The sequence below is a fragment of the Pelecanus crispus genome, chromosome 2, assembly GCF_030463565.1.
Source record: "Pelecanus crispus isolate bPelCri1 chromosome 2, bPelCri1.pri, whole genome shotgun sequence".
Classification (NCBI taxonomy): Eukaryota; Metazoa; Chordata; class Aves; order Pelecaniformes; family Pelecanidae; genus Pelecanus; species Pelecanus crispus.
In genome coordinates this window covers 97,149,682-97,159,346 of record NC_134644.1, presented here as the reverse complement: position 1 = coordinate 97,159,346, position 9,665 = coordinate 97,149,682, and the positions used below count along the sequence as shown (strand labels likewise).

Sequence of the window (9,665 nt, the reverse complement as noted above, 5' to 3'; positions counted from 1 at the left end):
AAAGAAAGGGCTTCCTATTGTGTTAATCAATTTGCAGCAGTCCTTATTGTTTTAAACTGGATGAAAACAACTCATGGCTTCTCATAAAAATTGATGCACCAATGTTCAATTACCTCTTACCACTCTGAATTACAAACTTTCACAAAAATACATTAAATTACATGGAAGATGAAAGTAAGCAATAAATAATATCACAACATATGTTGGTACGGTTTGGCCTACTTCACATATTGTCATGTACAGTACTAACTGTATAAAGGGAAGTATCCAAATTAGCAAACATAATAATAAAAGCTTGTTAATGCAACCCAAACTAGTAATTGCATATTGCATTTCTACAGTTACACAATCTTTGACAACCTGAAAGCAATAAACAAGCTATTCCATAAGCAGTAGGTGACTGATTTCCTAAAGTTATTTCTCCTTCATCCTCCCAACTTCACATTCCAATAATTTGAGCTCTCCCTGACTGGGTCAGGCTTACCCACCAAGAGGCCATATCCTGCAGTTACTGTAGAGTCACATATCTACTGATTGGTGAGCCAGTACACACATGCTGACAACCAAGTGAGCTGCTGCCAAATAGAAAGATGTTATAATGCCTGAGTTTCAGCTCCCTCAAGAGGAACACTCATTTTTGTCTTTCCTCTCCCCAGACTTCAACCTTTAAAAATCTTGCAGGCATGCAATTATCCTTGAGAGATGAATGAAAAACAACTTATCTCCTTAGGGAATCAGGATAAAACCCACAAAATAATCCTATAAATAAGGTAAGGGATATGTATGAGAGTATCATTCAAACTGCTGTGCCATTAAATAGCATTATGCTTTTTGGTGACTTTGGGAAAGATGTATTACTAAATATACAAAGACTAACAGTTGAAAACCACTGTGCAGGATGCAAAATTAGGTCTTGCAGAACTAATCACTCTGACAAAGTTTAAAAGAAAAATCACAGCTTTCAGTAAAAGAGACTAAGTTTAGTATCCTAATGCTATATGTAGGTACTGAAATAATACAACCTGGTTTTTAAAAGAGCTTATTGTTCATTGTGCTATAACTTTAAGTTGCTGCTTTTGAAAAGCTTGACAGAATTCGTGGATCTTTACACTATGAAGAGCTTTTAAACTGAATCACTCTCAAATTATAACAATTCTTTTGGAAAGTGTCTCTTAAACAGGTCACGTGTTTGCAGTAAAGATGGTGGCTGCATCTTCATTGCCTCAGCTTTGTGTAAACTTTAAATGCTATCTGCAAATATACAACTTTCACTCATATGGGAATGCTTCCATTAAGTTTTAGGTCTGAAATGTTGTAATTATTTAATACATATGTATGTACTAGTGCCCTCTACAGTAAAGAGGTAGATGCCTCAACTATATCCATCCATACAACCTAGTAGTTCCATAAAAATAGTCTTCCTCTGGTTCATCGATTAAAGAGCTAAAGGTTACAACTGTTACTCCTTGTGTTGTATGTGTAAAACACTCATGTCAGCTGCAAAGTCCTTAGGAGGACATGTATATAATTTTACATATGCTTTGATAATTGTACATACGCATTTCGTGAGACCTCTGCTTTTGCACTGTATACTGTAATTTGCCATCTTGACACTACGGGCCTGGATGATTAATCTTCTAACATTTACTTCTCCTTTTGCTTTCAGTGGAAAGATCTAGCGTAGAAATGGCAATAATTTTTTCTTTAAGTCAACTTTCTGGAGGTTTCAATGCCCCTAATGATTTGCTCAATCCACAGGACTGAAAATGCCACGATCTGTTCTTGTCCAAGTTGGGAACTCAGTGTCTTGGCCTTATCACTTTTAACTAATGACAAGCTTAATGATACTATCAGTTTCAGTTTATTACTTAAACTAATCTCCTAATCTGACAAAGCAGGATCCAATGACGGATAATGAATTTAGGGAATTTCTGGTTTGGATTCTGAGTCAGAAACTGAAGATGTACACATTCACACTTCTAAGCCGTTTCCCAGAAGCCGTGCAAGCCAGAACATATTTTTGTTCTGTTTTTAAAGGAAAAAGTGAGATTCTTATGTCACTACATAAAGACATATGCAGAGAGGTTTCACAAAACCAGAAGTCTCACAAGCTTCACTGCACCTCACTGTCGTTCGAAAACTGTGCACTGTTTTTGACCTGCTATATTTTAAAATTAGTAGGAGTAGGACTTGATGACAATCAGTTTCAGATTTTTGTCTGTGTTCATTTCAGGTGTGTCTCTATCTGCCAGAGTATCTCTACTCTGTCTCCCCTTTTCTCTGCGTTGGAAAAATTAATGTTCAGATAGAATTGCATCTCTCAAATCTTCTTTCCCCTTCACTTTTCCAGAGGCTTTCAGAAAAAAACAGTTGATCAGTTCTGATTTGTGTCTGAGGTCTAATTTCATATGTAAATGGAGAGCATGGTAACTGACAAATAAGAGTGAAAATTATATGGGATGAGCAGGAAAAAAAAGGAAAATTATGGAGTCTATTTTTTATCCTCTGTGGTTTCTTGGGTTCTTTTGGGTTCTGTTATATGACTGCAGTAAGCTTAAAGTGCTTTAAGATGCAAAGTTCAAAGACAGAAACAAGGAACCAAATACATTGCCTGTATTTATAGCACATAGAGATTTTATGGTGACAATAACACGGATAAAGTATAGCTAACTGTGAAGCGAGAGTGTTACCGCTGTAGAGTAAAATGGAACAAGGAGCTTATTTACATTTCTTTACCATGTTCTAAGAAATGCCTCCCCCCACCTATAAGCAAGTTGCCTGAGTCCTCATAAAAATTTGTTCTAGCTGTAATGAGCATTTCTCTAAGAAAATCATTGGAATTGGCTTAATCTTTATAAAAATTCAACCATATTGCTTACTGTTAATTATGTCTGCCTTTAGAAGCCCTTTCTGCTTTTCAGAATTTTCATCAGAAAATTCTGAATATTAACAACCAACCCAATTTTGCTTCACGTTAAAAAGAGTGAATTTCCATTTTGATGCTGTAATCAATACAAAATGATCAGACCCAACTTTATGTGTAACACATTGCTATAAAATAAGAGGGTAATATGTACTTTGACTAATATGTAATGTCAGTCCTAAAGAACTCCTGTTCTCCGATCAGCTAGACACTGGAATAGGTCTTTAAATGCACTGCACTGCAACTTGTCAGGAAACACTAAAAGACACAGAAATATCCAGGGGATTTCCTGACTCTGGAGTGGTTTGTTATTTTGGTTTACATTAAAACGGGTGCTCACTAGGACTATCATATATAACGTCACAATTTACCTAAATAGATTTTTTTAGAACATTACTTGCCTTCCAAGATTTTTATTTTTTATTTAGCATTAGAATGCTTGTAGAATTTGCTGACTGGTAGCTCTTTGCTACAGCAGGGACAATGAATCATACACTCTACTGCAGTTATTATATTCAGTTCAAATATCCAGGGCAAATATATTTTACGAGGTTGCTCTTTCAGGACCTTGGGGATGGAGTTTAGAAACTAATTGCATTTATTTGTTAAGCATCACCAATTTCTTTGGTGATTAAGAAATAAAAATAGTAGTTTGCTTTACCTCAGAGCCGTGCCCTGACAGAAGCAGCTGACACAGACCCGGAGTTCCATATTCTGTCCTGGCTGATTTCCTCCAGGAGGATCATCTGCCTCCAGTGGGCAGGCTGGCCTCTCTTTCCTGTGATGGGGACCCGCTGGTGAGGTTTTCAGTCACTGTAGTCCACCAGGGATTCAATAGCTCTTCCAGCACTGGGCTGCAGGTCAGCACCTGCTCCTCGACTCACTAAACCTGAGCAGGGATCCACTAAAGGCACATCATCCCTGTGTGGGAATAAAGGGTAACTCGGCTCTACGGGAGAGGTGAATGGATTGAATTTAAGGAAAGAATTACTGTTTTTCTCTTCAAAGCTGGCAAAGCCATGTCTGTTCTCAGGACCTCTCGCAACAGGCACGCACATCTTCTTTAACAGACTTCAATACTGTTGGTGATCCATCTTGTGAACTGGTTCAAGTGACAAGGCAGACTTTTTAAAGCCACTTGCCTGCCTTTCAGCTCCATGGGAAACCACGGGCATTCTCTTCTATCGTCCTTATGTGGCACTAAACTTAAAAGACTCCACTTGCTCCTGTTTCTCCAAGTTTCTGAAGTCCTAGCCAACAAACTGCAGTAAAACTACAGGTCATCCTCCAGAAGATCAGTACATAGAAACCATAAAGAGCAAGGCAGTGGTTTAAGTAGTGAATTCTTTCCTGAAAAGAGATTTATCAAGTATGGTACAAAAAGAACAGAGCCATTGAATGAGCAGAGAGGTTTTTTGTTGCTTGGTAACGATGGAAACCACCTCACAATGAAATGTCTCCTGGTGTGAAATATGGTTCATGCGTACCACAGTAATCTAGTCCTTCAAGTGGATACACATAGCAACTTGAAATGGCACTACCAATTACTTATTCATCTAGTAGAGGCAAAATTAAGAAGTTTTCAATCTTAGTAAGTATTATATGGTGTTTTCATTGAAGTATTTTAAAATAAGCTGTTCTGTTGGCATCTAGATCACAAATATGAATAAAACTGAAACACAGATTTAACACAAGCGAAATTTATCAAACACAACCGCACATAAAAGCAAATCCAGAAAACTTACAATTATTATTTGGAATAAGTAAATCATATTGACACCAGCGTTTTCCACGCAGCTTAATTTCCTCCAGAGTTTTGCCATTTGTTCTATCAGGTTGGCAAATCCATTGATGTCTCAGGTCAGAATACGCAGCACTCATTTCCTAATCCCAAGCTTGACGGTCTTCATTTAGCAATCTGAACAAAAGCAGTCTGATTTATAGAGGTCCTCTCTGCATGAATTCAGTGCCATCTGCAAAGGTCTGGCACTTCGGAAAAATCAAACTACATTTAATTGGAGAGCTCAATTCACACTATGGGGGCCTTTATTTTGTGGCCTTGTCAGGAAAAATTAGGGCACAGAGTCTGATCATTCTTTCGTTAGTCTCACACAGATGTAACTTCCTAACTTGCTCTTGATTAACACGAAATCAGAAATGGGCCTAACATTTATTACAGTACAGGTTTATAGTAACACAAAGTTGTGTTCCATAATGCAGAATCATGTTGGGTTTTTTTTGGAGTAGTTTGCTGATGAAGCAGAAAAAAAAATAAATAAAGCTACTTTATTAAGACAGCTTTCATAGATAGGTCACAAGAACTAAAATGGGTAAAAAGTGACAGCTGAGAACATTGTATATGCAGTGCGAGCATTGTAAGGCTAAGCCAACACTATGAAAACACAGAACTCTCTGTCTGACATATCTTGTGTCCACTTTCTATCATACCTGTACATTGAAGTTGGTGAAAAGATGCTTCCAAAATTTGACGTCTGCCAGTAACAAGCCTTTAAAATGCCACACTAGTGTCTATATTTACTGATACTCAGTAACCTCCATACCAAATATAACCAGTTTTACGCTAGAAATAACATCCAGTGTTGCAGACTGACCTTCTTCCCCACTGCTTACCCTTTCCTGGAAAGCTTTAGAAAGAGACGGCAGGAGAGGCAAAGACATTGGACCCAGGTAAGACACAGGATGGAAGACATTGCAAGGATGACTCATGGTTTGTTGCATTCATTTTGCAGAGTGAAATGCAATTAAAGCTTTATCTTGGATTTTGTTGACAGGGATTCTGTCCAGATTATCCTGGGAAGTAAATTTGCCAAGTAAGGCTGAATTATTTCTACTGTCAGTTTTCAGAAGTGGTCTGTGCCTTAGGGAAGCACATGGATGAGCTGGTCATACGCCTAAGCTAGTCCTCTTTACTAGATGTCTGCCTTTTGTTTTGCCTCAGGATTCCCGTGGAGCGGTCTTCTTGGTTCTTTGATGTAAACAGCTATTTTTCTCCTCTGGCACAGTAAAAACATACCAAATTTTCCAATAGAGTGAAATTTTCCTGCCAGACTTCATTTGCTTCCCAGATAACTCATTTTCTCCCCCTCCATTCTGTCAAAAAATCCCTTCTCTATCCTACTACAAATTTAATACTCTTATGCCACAGAAACCTGCAAATGTCCTGGGATTCCCGACGCTTTCTTAAACGCCTTTTTGTAGCAGGGCAACGAAGACTGAGCAGCACAGCTGTAAATGCTCTCAACAGTGACTGGATCAGCACAGTCCTTTGGTTTTGCAATGGAAACTTCCTTGCTCTCCTTTTTTTTTTTTTTTTTTTTTTTTTTTTTTTGTTTAAGGAACAACTGCAGTGAGAATGAAGCAAGTCCACTGTACGTTTGGCCACCCCCAGGTGCAGTGCGCACCAGCGCAGGCCTGGCTGTTTCAAAGGAGCTGCCCCTGGAGCGGAGGCGCGGGCGCCTTAGGGGATTGACACCAATTATGTACCCCCCGGCGGCTGGACGATGGACGACGGAGCCGCATCGGCGGCAGATGTTTCCCCGGGGTTTGAGGATGTGAAAGCCTCCCTCCCCCCGCCGCCCCTTTCGCCAGAGACGCAAGCGCAGAGCTTGGCGCTGCGGCTGGGAAAGCCCCGCCGCCGACTTCCCCGCGGCGGCTCAGGGCAGGGAAGGCCGGAGGGCGGCGGGGCCGCCTCCACCCTCAGGGCGCCGCGCCGGCCTCGCGCGCCTCCCCCGCCGGCCGTTGGGGCCGGCTAACGGCTGCCGCGCGCCCGAGCGGTGGGAAGGGGCGCCGGGCCCTCGGGCGATGCGGGGCGCGGAGCATGGCGGGGCGCCGGGCAGCGGCCGCCGCCGGCCGCCTCCAGGCCCGCCTCCTCCTCCTCCTCCTCCTGCTCGTCCTGCTGCGGCACCGCCCGCAGGTAGCGTCCCGGGCGGTGGGGTCCGGCGGCCGCCGCCGTGGTGCCACTCGCCCCAGGCCGGTGACACCCGGGGCCTCGGCCAGGTGCCCGGATGGCAGGGGCGAGCCCCTTCCCTGCAAGGCCTGGATGCGCAGCTCAGGAAAGGCGGTGCTGGCAGCTCCAAAACCTCGCTGTCTCTGGTCCCTGCCCTGCCTGGAGCGTCGGGTGTGAATTTTACAGGCTTTCCTGAGTTCACGCCTTGCCTATGCCTTTGTCATAGTATCATAGAATCGTTTAGGTTGGAAAAGACCCTTGAGATCATTGAGTCCAACCGTTAACCTAGCAATGCCAAGTCTACCACTAAACCACGTCCCTAAGCACCACATCCACGTATCTTTTAAATGTCTCCAGGGATGGTGACTCAACCACTTCCCTCAGCAACCTGTTCCAGGGCTTGACAGCCCTTCCAGTGAAAAAGTTTTTCCTAATACCCAATCTAAACCTCCCCTGGCGCAACTTGAGGCCATTTCCTCTGGTCCTATCACTTTTTACTTGGGAGAAGAGCCCAACACCCACCTCACTGCAACCTCCTTTCAGGTAGTTGTAGAGAGCGATAAGGTCTCCCCTCAGCCTCCTCTTCTCCAGGCTAAACAACCCCAGTTCCCTCAGCCGCTCCTCATAGGACTTGCCTTCATGCATTTGTTTACACTGTTCTCCAAAAGCAGATGCACGTGTCACTATATATGTGACCTTCTTTACAGCCTAGTAGTTTTAAGTTTGTGTTGGTATCTGGGGTGTGATGTTCCATAGTACAGGAGCTGTGCCCTTGAACATCCAGCTTTCCCCTGTGGGTTTTGTTAAGCACCTGTCACTGCTTTTGCCTGCCTACACCCACCATATACACCAGTGGGATTAAACTTACTTTCCTCATGTGGAGGTGGGGATGGATGCAGGAAAGCTCAAGGATTATCTAAGTAATCTTTTTTTCCTCAAAAATGATCAGTAAGTGTTGGGGAGAGCAGTGTTTCTCCTTCCTGTGTATCAAAGAAGCTGCATGCCTGAGGGGGTCTAACACCACCTGCGAGTTGCATGGGCCATGAGTAGGTGGTAACTTTGGTACTCAGCTAAAAGAGCTGCATCACTCCGCATCACTTTGTTGAAGGCTCTGAGGTACAGAAATAGTTATGTGGTAGGATACAGATCTGGTGTGCTGATGTTGTATCCACTGTGTGCATAACTGCAGCTGTCACGTATTGGGAAATTCAGTTGTATGGCCTCTCAACTCTAAGACTGGGAATGGCCTGAAATGACAGTCTCTAATTCCTAGTGAAGTTTTGAAATTTGACTGTAGTAAATCACTTAGGCTTTCTGATAGTATTAATTTATATTATTTAATTTATACATTAGTGTGCATATGTGTCAGATCTTCTTATTCCATGAACTGGTTATGATCGAGTTTCACCAATTCCTTTAGAAAGTCAAGGTCTTTTCCAGGAGCAAGATCAGAGGTGAAGTTCAAAGTTCTTCTACTCTCTGGCAAAAAATGGAAACCCATGTGTAGTATTTCAGTATATATTCACTGTAACCTTGCTGTCATAGTACTTCTTCTGTCTTTGGTTTTAGTAGGCATAATAGACATTGTCAACTCAAAAAAGACATTGTCAACTCAAAAAAGACACATTTCAATTTTATTGCACTGGAGTGTTATTTATATAGTCTGACTTCAGACTGAGGTAAAGAATACGAACGTTTTTCTTTCAAGATTTTTCATTTTGTTTTTTGTTTACTAATGCTGACAGTTTTTGCTTATGTGTTTTTCCTTAAGTGAATAATTAAACTTTTTGAGGACAATGTGGAGCATGTTTCTTCAAATGGCTTAATTACATCTGACTTTTCTGAGTCATCTGAAGGAAGTTTCCATCTTACTGAAAAGATACATAATTTTAAACTTTAGCTTGAAATATGATAAAGAAAAAAGTTTCCTTTTAAACTTATGAAATGTGTTAGTGGTGTAATTGTCAGAAAGGAAATATGAAGGCCTACTTGAAAAACATAATATGGTTCATATCTTGCAGGCTTTTTGTCAAAAGGGTTACTTAACTGAGAGATTAGAAACTGAAGTTTGGTTTCTCCTATATGACTTTCATATGACTAGTAACAGAAATGGTAATATTTCTGCACAGCACTTACCATCAATAGGCAGCTTAGAAATGCCAGCTGTAATTAAAATACTTGGATATAGAAAAACACTTGACTATTAGCATGATTGAGCAAAAATAACTTAAGTAAGTAGTGTTGCTATTTATACACTCCTTTGGTGCAGAAATCTCTTTACAAAAATTATCTGAAATCGTAATTACTTTGAAAAAACTTTTAGCAATTACCATAACTTAAATAAATCTTTTCCTATTGCTTCATAGAATTTTCGTTTCTTAATAAATGGATTGAAACTATGCCAATTGAACATTCTGGTTAACACGGTATTTTATTAATTAATAAATTGATTGTTTATTTAAGGCTTATTTTAAACTCTGCTTCCTGCCACTGCAATTTTCAGACCAAATTTAGTTTTCTGATGAATTATTTTGAAGATGATGAATTTTGCAACTGCAATGTTCATTTTAAGGCTAAAAGATTCAGAATAAAATATTTTATGAAATAGTAGAATATGCTTTCTGCAAAACTTTAAGTGGGTGAATGGCATTCCCTTTCAACTCAATGGGCATAAGAATGAATGCTGATTCGGTCTGCACTAACCTGCCCGGATTCCTCCCTTGGGCAGGAGGTGGGAAGGGACCCCTTTTTACCTGGCACTGTTGTAACTCCCTC

The 9,665-nt window shown here is 40.9% G+C and overlaps 1 pseudogene; it reads right to left on the bottom strand.

Moving 5' to 3' along the window:
• Positions 1–3,585: 3,585 nt before the first annotated feature.
• LOC142592878 (protein SPMIP7-like) lies at positions 3,586–4,098 on the bottom strand (annotated as a pseudogene).
• Positions 4,099–9,665: the final 5,567 nt, after the last annotated feature.